Source organism: Belonocnema kinseyi, chromosome 2, assembly GCF_010883055.1.
Source record: "Belonocnema kinseyi isolate 2016_QV_RU_SX_M_011 chromosome 2, B_treatae_v1, whole genome shotgun sequence".
Taxonomy (NCBI): domain Eukaryota; kingdom Metazoa; phylum Arthropoda; class Insecta; order Hymenoptera; family Cynipidae; genus Belonocnema; species Belonocnema kinseyi.
Window position 1 is genome coordinate 82,272,109 of NC_046658.1, and position 14,094 is coordinate 82,286,202.

Consider the following 14,094-nt stretch of genomic DNA (forward strand, 5'->3'; position numbering starts at 1 on the left):
TTTATCGGATATTATTTAGAAGTCCCCTATTAGATGAGACCACACATAAGTTACTTATTCTTTTATTCTAAATGTAAATAATGAATATTATTACGGCTAAAAAAAAACTAATGTCAACAAATAGTTGAATCGTTAACCAAAACTGATACATCTCCAGACAAACGGTTACATTTTCAACAACAAAAGATGAAATTTCTGCCAACAAAATTAAATTAAAAATCAATACGACGAATTGTCAACAAAATATATAGATTTTTACCCAAATAGTCCAATTTTTAATAAAACAGATTAATTGTCTATCATAGCAAATAAATATTCAATTGAAAAAAATCTACAAAACAGTTAAATTTTTCAACCGAAAATATAAATTATTAACACAGAAAAAAAGTTTATTTTTACCCAAATCGTTAAAATTTCAGTAATTTTCAAGAGAAAAACTGAATTTAGTATTTAACGAGGCAACTGCATTTTTTGATATCAAAATAGATTAAGTTTGTGAAAAAATGTGAATTTTCCAAACAAAAAGATAGATTTTTAACAAAATAGTTGCATTTTTAGACAAAATAAAACTTCTTATTCAAGAAATAAATTAATTTCGCCAAAATTCTGAAATTTTGAATCCAGAAAGACGTATACCAAAGTATCGTAGAAAAATGTAAAATAATTGAGATAAACTTATTATTTTCCTTGAAAACTTTATGAAGAATTTTCATTGAATGATATACAATGAGATAACATAAAAGACGATAATTCTACATATATCAACATTTAATGCATGTGTTTTCGACAAATTTAGAAAGTAAATACCACACAAACTCAACAAAGAAACACACTCAAATAGAGGTCCTCTGAATCATACCCAATAATGAATTCTTTTATTTGGTAAATTTTGTCAACTAAAAAGGCACGACTTAGGATTATGTACTTATTCACTTGCAAAAATATATTATTTTTAATTTATAAAACCAATTAACCTATATTATGTACATTATGGATTAAATATTCTCATCAAGTTTAACGAGCAAACGTTGATAAGTTCACGCTTCTCACACATTCTAAAATTCACAAGAACAGTTTTTTATCATAAACTTCAAAAGCCATCCTAGGTCTCAATTAAGAATAATTAGTGACATTACGGTGACACATTTAGTAATTTAAGGGCCATTTCTATAACTATACTCTTTTATAACTACAATATTTTATAACTAAGATATTCTATAACTATAGATAATATTCTTTGACCATAACTATACAATTTATTGATTTTGTAACAGAAAATATAGCGCACAACAGGTACTATAAAAGGGGAACGTTGTAACTCTTGTAAATTTTGCTGTGCGAGCAATCGGTTCATCTTTGAATCGTTTGCAGCTGGTCCTCGAATTTAAAAAATAAATCTCAACAATTAATTATTGCAAATTACGAAAAAACAATTTTTGTTTCTTAATTTGTTGATAACATAAAGAAAAATTTGTTTGGCCAACTCCAACGCAATATAAATTATTTCTATAAAGTTATTAAACTGTTTTAAACCCTATTTTTTTGAATTTTAAAATCTTAAAAAAGTAGCATGTCTGACAAGTTAAATAATAACTAAAACATTTATTTCTAAATGAAGAAAAATGTTGCTTTTGCCAGAATAACTCATTAGAAGTTGCTCGGCATACATGGAAGGCTTAGTAATAAAAATCTCATAATCTCTTGAAAATTAAACTGGCCGAAATAAAAAATTCCTCGTTTTCTATTGGAGATTTTATTTACTGTAAAAGTCGTATAACTTTATAAATAATATCTTCTGCAAATGTAATAAAAAAAATCTTAGAATTCCGTGAATTACCGGGAGTTGACTTAAAAAAATAAAAAATATGTTCTTTTAAAACCCGGGGTTATTGGGTACATTTTAAAACCGGCAACAGGAATAATCTTTTTATCATGAGACAAAATAAGCGCAATAAAATTTTTTATAAGTGAGAAACATTTATTGGTGGTTATAGAATCCGAACCCTTTAGTTATTTTTAATATAATTTTGTAGCAAAATAATAACTGATAGTTACATAATTCATCGCTCTAATTCTTACTTGTTTTAATAATTTGGATCATTTACCTGAAGAATTTAAATAAAAAAGAAATAGTTTCAAGTTTAAAGTTGTAAATGAAAAGAGTAAGTAAAACAAGAGTATAAATTAGCACCTTTTTGACCGTTACGTTTAGTGCAGGGAACTGTATAGCTGCTAATCATTTGACCAATGAACCAGAGAATGCGTTTGACGAATACATTTTAAGGTTTTAAGAATAAAAGTTTCCTGTTTCATTCTTCGTTCTTCTGCCAGTGCACAAGTACAGTTTTTGAATTTTGGAAGGATTTTCAATAATATATTGGGTGAGTTTCAAAATCATTAAATTAATAAAGGAGTCAACAAAGAACGTATATTTCAAATTCAATTCCAAAATCGCCACTGAAATATAAATTAATTACAATCAATAAGTGAATTTTAGTTGCAAGCACCTTACAATAGAGATTTTAGTATTGATAGATTTTAAATTAATGATTATTTTATTATTCTGTGGAATAACAATTTAAAACATTTTGACATAAGCAAATTAACAATAAAGAACCTATTTTGCACATATTCTATATCTTGTTTAGTAAATTTTACGTGTAAAATAAATTTGATTTCACTAGCAGAAGTTCTCAGCAATGACAATATCTTCCTTCTTAGAGGACATTTTAAGACGTATATTTTTTTGATTAAAGAATAAAAAATTGTTCATGAAGTTACGAGTTTTTGAATTTTGACTTCTAATTCCCAAATTCACGAATTTTCCTTAAAATTCCATAGTTTTTTTATCAGATATTCTTGCTTTCTGGTCGGATGCTGGTGAGTTTAATTGTTCTCTTTCAAAATGCGTAAACAAGATTTAAAATGTTTTAAATTAGGAAAATATTTCATTTGCTTAAATATATAAAAGGCCAATTTTCACAAAATACCCACATTTACATTTTTTCCAAATTTTTGTTCAATTCTTCCTTCTTAAAGGAAAAAATCCTGCAAATTAAATGCTTTCCAAGCTAGTTTTGTGACTAAAAGACTTTTTTCATAGCATTGAATCATTCGAATTTTTTTGAAAACGTCTAAGGATAAAAAAATACGATAAAAGTTCTTAAATTTAAAAAAGCTTTACAAAAACCACCCTTTTTAACTTTTCCCATAAAAAATGGTTTATTCCGCATAAACTTATTCTCTGATGTAAGCAAAAACTTGTTTAAAATATTTCATACAATAAAAAAGTGGGATTTTCCATAAAATCTTCTCTTGATGTTTTAAAAAATGGATAACGTAATAAAGGCTCTTTTTTCTCAAATCCTACCTCTTTTAATTTTTGAAATTTTTTTCAACATTTCTGCTAATACAATAAAGGCACCCTATAAGTCATGTAGCCTAACTCATTTTTGTGAGCGAGAGACGTATTTTTAATGGATCGAAATAAATTAAAATGGATTTGGTCGAAAGCATGAACTGGAAACATAATTTCTTCTGACTATTATTAATAATAAATCGTATTTTTAAAACTTAAAACAAAGTTAATATTATTAAAATTGTAATGGGAATCATTTTGACAGTATGTTTTAAATTTCTCATTGATTTTACTGTTTTCGTTAAAATAATTCAAAAAAATAGTGGAAATAATAACAGAACGTTTTAAAAACTTTTTATACTTATTCTAAAAATTGCATTTGAAGTTAGACATATAACTTCTCCGTATTTCTTACTAACCAGAACGTTTCACGCAACTATTTAATTTGGTATGTCATTTATGTTAATCGCAAGAAGCTACATAACTGATTTAAAATTATGAAAATCCATAAGTCGGAGATACAGTTGGCTGTTTCAAAAATGAAAATTATTTTCAAAAATTAATTTTACAAGGCGAACCTACCCACATTTTTTCAATTTTCCTTATATGAATTTTGTATTGAAATTGACTAGTAAATTTATTGAAATCGAGGTAAAACATTTATTTCCAACCATTTTTTTCAATATTTACTACGATTACTCAAAGAAAAGTTGTTATGAATAGAAAATTAATTTTATTTAATCAATTGAACATTTATGCATTTATATTTTAGTTAATATTTTTTTAATACTTATATATTTGAATGAGAGTAACGAATAAAGTTTTCAATCAAATTGTATAAGAAAACATACATTTTCAATTACGTCACAGGCCTGATGGAAAAAACACAATTTTTTTATCTTAGAAAAATGGTTACAGCTAAATATTTTGTCTTGATTATAAAAACAATAAATACAGGTAGCAAAGCGAGTGTAAGAGTGAATGGGAAACTGAGTGACTGCTTCGATATTATTCAAGCAGTTAGACAAGGATGCGTTATGTCTTCATGGTTATTTATATTATTTATGGAAAAGTTTGAGAATGGCTGTCTTCGACGATGAGGGTGTGGATTTCCAAACAGTAAGGGTACGTGGGTTAGCGTTCGCAGATGATAAGGTTGTTATGGCAGAGTCTATCGAAGACTTACAAAGAATGTTGAATAAACTAGATGCAAGCATGAAGAGCATGGGCCTCAAAATTAACGCAAATAAAACAAAAACTATGGTGTTCGAAGGAAAGAGTGAGAAAACACTATGCAATATTTTATTAAATGATGAGAGAATTAAACAAGTTGATAAGTTTGTATACCTTGCTAGCTTATTTACTAGGGACGGGAAGATAGATGAGGAATTAGATAGACGAATAAATAAAGGTAAGAAGGTTATTGGTAAGAAATCGGTTAAGATGGTTCGGGCATTTTGAGAGAATTCCAAATGAACGACTAACGAAACAAGTGTTCTAGGAGAAGTAAATGGCAGCGTGCCCAGAGGTAGACCGCGGAAAGAATGGTTAGAATGTGTCAATGAGACTCTAGTTAGAAGAGACATAAGAAGTCACAGAAACACGAGAGTCTGCATGAAAAAATGCATGGACATACAAGATGCTAGAGAAGTATGGCAGGACAGGAAAGTATGGCGGCAAATAGTTAATAAAAAGAGTGTCAGTAGAGTGAATGACGCCTAAAACAAAAGACCTTGGCCACTAATGGACCCAAGTGGGGAACCTTACATAACGACTTCGTGAGGTTCTTCGCTTGGGGTGATTGCTAGAGAGATTGATCAGCAACTTGGGTCGGAGAAGTGTTGCGGAACGAACGTGTTATTAACTTAAATAGCACGAGAATTCTGGATCAATCTGAAAAATCTCTATCCCTTCCACACATTACTCCTTCCCCCTACCGAGTGAGTCGGAGCGTTATGGCCTGATCTAACCGGAAATTGAAAGACAATAGTTTCGCGGTCTATGTACCTTGCGCGATTCAAAGAAAAAATCTTGTCGTAAAAATGGTTAAAAAATCGCATCTCATTACTTCAGAACATAACGAGTTTGCTAATGGCCTATTACTCGGGGAAGTAGGAATCCAAACAAAATTCCGAAGCTATTAGCTTAGGCCAGTTCGTTTTCCAAACATTTTTTCTGCCGGAATTTAAATACCACGAAAAATTCACCCACGCATACTAACTTTTCACCTGCAAAACCTTTTTTTGATAAGACAATATCTTGTCTTAGTTCTGTAGAAATGAAAATTTTAATTTTTGATGATTTCAAAAATTTCTACTATTTAAAAAATGTAGAGAATTTTTTATTTATACAATTATTACTAGTGAATACTAATATAAAATTATAAATGTACAAGAAATTTGTTCTTCCAAATTGATAATTTCTGGAATATCTGCAAAAAGAATGTTTTTTTGGATTCAATAAAATTAACCCCTTTGGAAAAAAGTTAAATAATACAATCTGATGCTGCTTGGGTAGCGAAAGCAATTACCGAGGGGGATCCTATTTTCCGTGGTCGAAGATAAAATCTTTTCCAATTTCAGTGTTTTTGTAAATAAGGTTCAGTTTTTGGATTTAGAAATTTAAATGCGAGTCATTTAATGATTTCGGTTAAAAAAATCATGCATCAGGGTTCTCTCGACAAATGGGTCCCCCTCGGTAATAGTGTCCGTTACGTTATTTTTTATTTTTGCGACTTTGAAACACTTTGGACAAAACACAAAGTTTTTTAAAGTAATAACTTCTTATAACATGGTGTGAATTTGCAAAAATGGGTAGCGCTGGACTGGCTGACGCTCCCCCTTCTCTATTTCTGCTTCGCTTCTCCCACTGACTGATTCTTTCAATTCCTCTCCCTGTCTATCTACCCTTTGCTTCTTCTGCTACTTTGCCTCGTGCCGCTCTCTCTCTCTCTCTCTCGCTCTCACCTTCTTCCTCTTGAATCGCGGTCGATGTAACGTGCGTAGATTTTTTAAATCAGTTTTTCTTGAGAATGACTAAAATGCACATCTTATCTTATACTTTCCTTATACTTATACTTATACATCTAATCTTATACTTTGTTAATAACCCATATAAATTCTTTTTGCCTTAATTACCAAAGAAAAAACCTTCTGTTACTTAATCTCAGGAAGAAGAATAAGTTGTAACCGGAGAATAATTGAGAGTGTTTGTAGACTGAATTGATATATCTATAGAAAATGAAATTTAAACCCGTTAAGTCGGAAATGTCAAAAGACGGGGAAAAATTATAATTTATCTTGCAGAAAGAAAAACACCTGAGTTATGTAAGATTTTCTGATCGTAATTGCTAGACTTAGAGTTAGTGTACAAAATGGAGCTATTTGACAGAAAGAAAGCTAAGCACTTCACTAAGCTTTCGTTGATTGCAAAGCTTACTCAAGCAAGCCTTAGATCCTCTGTCTATTTGTACTAACATGAAGAATTGCCTGGTATCGAAGTCACCTATCGATCATTTTCCCTCCTGTTTCACTGAGAAGTAACAATTTCCTGTTTCCTAAAGAGCTTACTGAAGTGAGTTACGAGATATTTCCACCAAGAGGGATCGATCTTCCGTCTTGTGCAGGAAGTTTTATATCTACTGTGGTGGTACTGAAATACTTTACTCTTTCATTTTCTACCCCTGCCCTGTTACCCTCGAGGTACAATCACGAACCCTGTTTCTCCTCTGCCCTCTCTCTAATAACACAATACCCAGCCAACCGATCAAATCTCATAACAAAAACTCACATAAACATTGAAATTGACAATATAAGGTCCCCTTATACCGCAAATAAAGCTATCACCAACAAATTACTAAATGTTATGTATGTTTCTACATTTTTAATCCAAATTTCTATTAGAAAAAAGTTTATTTGAATAGTAAAAAGTTTTGTAAATCCAAATCTGACCAACGTTCCACTGACAATTTAAATAAATTGAAGAATAACATAAAAATAAAAATAAATAAAGCCATCGTTTCGGGCATATTTATTTATATATTTCCTCTTTTTAGGCAACGACGGCATATCTTTCTTAAAATTAAGCTAAGTATACTCTTAATTATTTAGGAATATGAAGAAAAAGGGAGAAATAATAATTTCATAAATCATATCAATTGTTCCTAAGATGAACAAATTTGAGTTCATTAATTTTTTGTTATATTTAATCCAAAACAAATATAAGATTATATGAACCATAAAAAAATGGAAAAACAATATTTTATAAAATTAAGTTTTTTCTAAAAAAATATCTTGTCTCCTCGTTCGACTGGAAATGGAAGAGATACTTACCATCAGTCAGTGTAGATTCGGCACCACTAGCCAAGCTTATGAGAAACATAGGACTAGTTATCCTGAATTTCATGGCAAGAAACTTTGTTTGATATTACTAATATCAAAAATGAACTAATGAGTAAAATTCCAAGAATGTTGCGCTAATCCTGTATCTAAATTTCTTACTTATAAATCTCTCTTGTGTTCAGAAATTCTAGTTTTTAATCTCTGCGAGCTGCAGCTATAGAAACATTATTATAAAATATGCATTTTATCAAATTACTAGCACCATATCAAATTGCTAACGATTACTGTCCTGTTTCAGTTAATAATTATCTGAAGTATTAATATTTTCAAAATAAAACTTGATATTAAATTTTTTTAATGAACTACTTGAACATTCAGAGAGATCTGAAATGTACTGGGAAGTAACTTTCAAATAAAATTTATTGTAAGAATCAATCCATTTGTTTTTTTCATTAGTGCTATCAAAAATTTGATGAATGCGTTCAGTAATAATGGCGTTAACTAAATGAGACACATAAATTTTATGTACTAATTTTGTCTTCAATTGATTGCATTTTTCTTTTCTAAATTAAATACCACTTAATTTGACACATCTATCAACTAAACAGTTCAAACAATCTAGTTTATGATCAAATAAATTATGTGACCCTTAATTAAAATATCACTCAGGCTAAGAGGATTTTTGTACCAGTTAGTGATAAATCACCATTTAGAATTTCCAATGTTTTCAAATTAAGATTATTAATAAATTTATTAATTTCAAGTTAATGTGTGCATTCGACGTAATCTTTTATACAAATAAATATATATCTAAAACACCACTTTTTTGAGAAAAAGAAAATTTCGGATATATTATCATAACTTTTGTAAAGAATAGATGTAAATTTTAATAGGTTAAGAGCTCTACTGGAATATCTTCTAAACTAAATATTCTTCTTTCCATCTCTCTAATAGGTTCATTGTAAAAGCATCGGAAATTCTGTGGCACGATTCCCAGTGGAGCGAAATGAATAGATAGATCTGTTCCCAAAGAAATTTAATTTTTATATTTAAAAAAATTATTTTCTGTCTAGTCAGAAATGACGTTAAATAATTTCTGCTATTTGAAGAGTCAACTTGATCAATAGTTTTGATGCCTATTATCAACTGATTGTGGCATAACATTTACACTGATCGATGGTAACTACCGCTAATGATAATATAATATAGATTTCTTTGAATTGCTCGTAACATAAATGTAACACCTGGCTTGAGACACCGTATATTTTTGAAAAAGGATTCTTCTTTCGATCTCTTAAATAGATTAATTGCAAAACTACCCAACCGGCAATCGTAAGTTCTATTGTTGGACTTCCAGTGGAGCGAAATGAGTAGAGTTTTGTTCAGAAAAATTCAATATTAAAATTTTGTAGAAGATGTTACCAAACATCGACACAATATCTAAGGAAATTATTAAATGGATTTGAAGTACACTGATTTTTTTTAATATCTTTGACAATTTTTCATAAACAAATTAGTGTTTATAGAAACCTGTTTTAAAATATTAAAAATATATTTACATAAATGACCAATAGAAGAAGCAAATGTAGAAAAAATCAATCTTTAAGTTATCTTTGGTTCGAAGACCTTTGAGAGAGCATAAACCTTAGTTATAACACTACAAAAACAATTGAGTGCACTTATTTTCCTTAAGCAACTTTCTCAGCGCTAAATCGTAACTCCTCTTTTATTATTGCCAGCTACATTCTTATTGTCTATAAAACATACCTAGGTAAAGAAGCTTAGTTTTATTCCAAAGCAAATGCAACTTCTTTAGACATTTCTACATTTATAGCCAATTAAAATTTTTATGTGCGTGCACATAGTAAACAAAAGGCCCCTTAAATTGGAATCTGGGAAAAGTCTTTTAAAATAGAAAGCACAATGTACGTGTAAAATAGATCCAGTAATACATCATTCTCATGACTCTGAAACAGTAATATCACAAAAATTTCAGTAGATTGTTCAGATTCATTTATCTACTTCAAGGTAGATATTATATTGCAATGCTGCTAAAAGCTCTTTTCAAGCTCTAGAGGGTTTAGTTGCAGGGGAATTTCCTTCTAGATAAATTTACCGACAGGTGGATCAAGTCAGAGTGTGTAATAATATTTTACTCTGAAGAACTGGGGTAAGAAGGGAGCTTTATTCCTTTCACGTTTCATCTCGGTTTTAACGGTCAATACCGATTACCTCGGCGGTTCCAATATAAAACCGGCTCCCAACCTTCTGCACCTTCCACTGTTCGGAAAATCACTCCCGGCTATACAGGGTCTTTAAGATTCGCCGTAATGCAATCCAACGTCTGGCAGAAAACTAGGATTGACTTTGATTCGGCAGGACTTAAAGCGGTGGAGGCGCTTACAGAAAAACGAATGCGACAATATTCTTTTTGCGACGTGAGAGAATAGGATTTTTCTAGAAAAAGGAGCGCGGGCTTCTTCGGAATCCTCTCGATTCTTCCTTTAGAATAGAAAAGAACTAGATTGATGTGTGAGCACGGAAGAATACCTCAAGGTTGAAAAATATCTTCAATTTTCAGTGCATTTAACATTCTACACAGCAGGAAACATATTGTTTCAATCTTTTTTCTTAAGTTCTGAATTTATAAACTTCCGACGAATTTCTCAAGAACTGTAAGAGAAATAGAAGAGGCATTTTAAGGTATACAAAAATTGTTAGACCAAAAATGTAGTAGTTGTTATTTTAACCAAAACAATATTTTAATTTTGAATTTACTCTCAAAATACAGTTGCATTTTTTTACAAAAAATGAATAAATTTCTCCAATTCGAGATGAATTTTTAAATCTAAACGAATTTTCAACGCATTTTGAATTTCCAGCCATGAAGATTAATTTTCGAATTCTCAACAAAAACATAAATTTTTAATCTACTAATTGTATTTGTTTCCAAAAGTTTAATTTTCCAGCATAAAAGATGAATTATCAACATGTTACATAAATCTTCAACTAAATAGATACCTTTTCAACTAAAATTATGAATCATCTACCATACTAGGTAATTTTCAAGGAGGTAGTTTAATTTTAAACAAAGGAATTGAATTCTTAACCTAAAAAGAATAAGTTTCAAAGACCAATGTAATATTGGATATTTCAACAAGAAAATATTTCTATTTTTAAAGAAAAACAGTTTTTTAACGAAAAAGATGAATTTCTAGCGAAATACTTGAATCCTGAAATAAAACGGATTTATCTTCAACAAAGCAGTCACCTTTTAAATTTAAAAATTTGATTTTCTACCAGAAAAGACGAATTCTCTACAAAATATAATAAATTTTTTACCACATAGTTGAATTTTGATTTCTTGAATTATAAATCCAAAATTATTAATTTCCAACCAAAAATATAATTTTTTACCAAACAGTAAAATATTAACCAAATAGGGAAATTTTCGATTAAAAAATTTGATTTTTATTCAAATAGTTGTATTTTTAACCAAAAAATTAATTTTGTGACAAAAGAGAAAATCTCTCTGCAAAATACATACATTTTCAACTAAGTGGATATATTTTCAAATAGGAGGCTAAATTTGTCACCAGCAAATATTAATGTTTAACAAAATACATTATTTTTTAACCAAATAGTTCGATTCTTATCTAAAAAAATTTTAACTGAAAAAACAATGAATTTTCTAAAAAAATTGACAAATTTCCCTTTGAAGAAATGTTCGTTAACTGAAACAATGAATCTATGATTTGAAAAAAATTAAATTTTAATAATGTAGTTCCAAAAGCAGGTAGGTTGTTGAATTTACTACCAAATAATTGAATTTTCTTATCGGAAACATGGATTTTCTACAAAACGATTAAATGTTCAACCCAAAAATTAAAATTTTTATCAGAAAAATTACTTTGAAATTAAACATTAAATTTGTAACCAGTCAAGTGAATATAAGATTATTAGGTTTGACATTAATAATGATATTGCTAGGTTTTACTAACATTATTATGTAAATTAATAGTGTATTAAGCAAATTACTAGTAAAGCTTATAGTTATGATTATTTTCCAGAATGACTAAACATTTAAATAGTGAAAAGGGCCAAGAGCCCAGACGCCTCTCCCCCCAATCGCTCAAGCTATAAAACCTATTTTGTGCACAAAAAAAAATTTATAAATATAATGAAAGGGTTAGGGATTATTTAAAAAATACATAACACTTTTTTCTGGCACTCCCCCGCTCCCCATCTAGTAAAACTTTTTCTATAGTATAAGTGTACGTAACTTTAATACGGGCTTCAATTCTAGAAGCAAATCCGCCCCTCCCCTTTAGGCGTTGCACTTTTTGAGTGACTAGGCTGATCATGGAAAGAAATCGAAATGTTTCCGATCAAAATTCTTCATAGAAATCTTTTGAATAATTAACGATTATTTATAATTAAACAAATATGATAACAAGAAGTTACTGACTAGAGATTATTACTCATTTCTATAAAAACAATTAACCTTATTTTTCAAACAATAATTTTTAAAAAGAATCAGAAATGGTTAAAAAAAAATTTCACAGAAACGTTTTTGATCCGTGAATCAGAATAAATGGATTCTTTGGTCCTGCAGGGACCGATGAATGATACCATTTCTAATGATTTAAAGAAATTTTTAATTAAAAGCTTTTATTAATTTTTAAAGACTTAAAACTCGGAGAGAAAAATTTAATTGTCAAATTGAAAATTTTACGGACATTCCTTTGATAAGTATTGAATTTATGATTATTTTCTGCACATTCATTCCAAAAACTACTGAAAACCTTACAGCCCAAGTGCGAAGTCACATACGGCCCAACATTGGACCATAGTCGGCAAAAATATTGCCGAAGCTCGGCTGCCATTATCCTGCCAATGAAGGAATGATAACTATGGCCTGCACTTGGCAGCCAAGATTTGGCTGCCATTGTCGGCCTAACACTGGGTATCAGTATTGGACCAAACTTGGCTGCCATCATCGTGCAACTGTCGGATTGATAACTATGGCCTTGACTTGGCAGCTAGGGCTTGGGTGCCATTGTCGGCCCAACACTGGCAACAGTCTAAGGATATAACAAAAAAGATATTAAAAAATAAATATTAATTGATTGCGAGTACTTTGAATATAAATATTAATGGTCCGGTTTAGACTGAATACATATATTACAATTTGAACATTATATTACAAATAAAATTTCTAACGCTACGGAGTATCGAACCTACATCTATATATCTTAATCTATCGCCTAGCAGTCGGGCGTGCTAACCTCTCCGCTAAACTGACAAGTTGAAACTCTGTGAAAAAGCCATCATCATAAGCTGCAGTTCAGAAAAGTTAAGGAACCAAATTTTAAGCTCTCTTTCTCTAATTCTTTATTATTATGTGACGTTGTTTAAATGTAAAATACACGAAATGTTACCAGGAATATCAATACACTAATTTTTAAATAAATAATTGAAATCGATTACAATTTTTCTTCGCGTAATATTTCATTTCTTTCCGTTTTAGCCTGCTTTACGACCTTTTGCAATGACAGGAAATGTAATTTTTATAAACATTAACAATTTTTAATGACAGAACTTCACAAATTTCATTTCCAGATTCTGGGTCACGCATTGGTGGAGAAGCGGGAAATATAAATAGCCAATATAGGCTGCCGGAACTGGCTCCATATTGGGCCGATTTAAATAAAACATGGTTTGCCGTGGTAAAAGTGACACTTGGCCCAGTAATGTGCCGTCATTGGGCCAGACTTTGGCTGATCTTCGTGAAACATGGTTCCCTGTACTAAGAGTGAGACTTGACGCTGCCCCCCCCCCCACATTTAAAAAATCAAAGTTTAAATCACATGAACTTGAAGATCTTGAAATGCTCTCATATGCGCCATAAAGAAAAATGTTGCGCCACATTGATAACCAAATTAACAGCGGTCAGAGGTAACAAAATTTTACAAATGTTAACGCGGTTATCAATGTGGCTAAATTTTTTTTTTCTTTATGTTACACATGAGCGCATTTGAAACAATATACGATACTTTCTTTATCAATGCGGATTTACAACTTTTTATTTTCTGTGTGATCATTACTAAAATATGTTTACTTCTTTATCTTGGGCAATTTTCAAGATTAAAACAAATTTATGGCACATATAAATCCATTAGAAGACGAATGAATCCACGTCCACAACTATATTTTGCACCTCACTGTTAAAGATTTAACACCTGCGTTACACTGCCTCCCTCTCCAAATATGATATCTTTGTTAATCAGCTAGTGCAAAATTGGTTAGTGGTGTGGCATTTAAGCGCATTTGAAGTTATGGCAGATAGCTATGATGAATTTGAAAAAATGTTATTAGTTTAGAAAAATGATGCCA

At 30.1% G+C, this 14,094-nt stretch overlaps 1 protein-coding gene across 1 annotated transcript in view; it reads left to right on the forward strand.

Annotated features, from left to right (window-relative positions):
• Positions 1-2,337: 2,337 nt before the first annotated feature.
• Positions 2,338-14,094, forward strand: part of LOC117182747 — a 63,600-nt gene continuing 51,843 nt past the window's right edge. The window contains exon 1 of the mRNA XM_033375852.1: positions 2,338-2,381. The gene's annotated coding sequence lies outside the window, so the exon portion shown is untranslated. The remainder of the gene's footprint in view (positions 2,382-14,094) is intronic.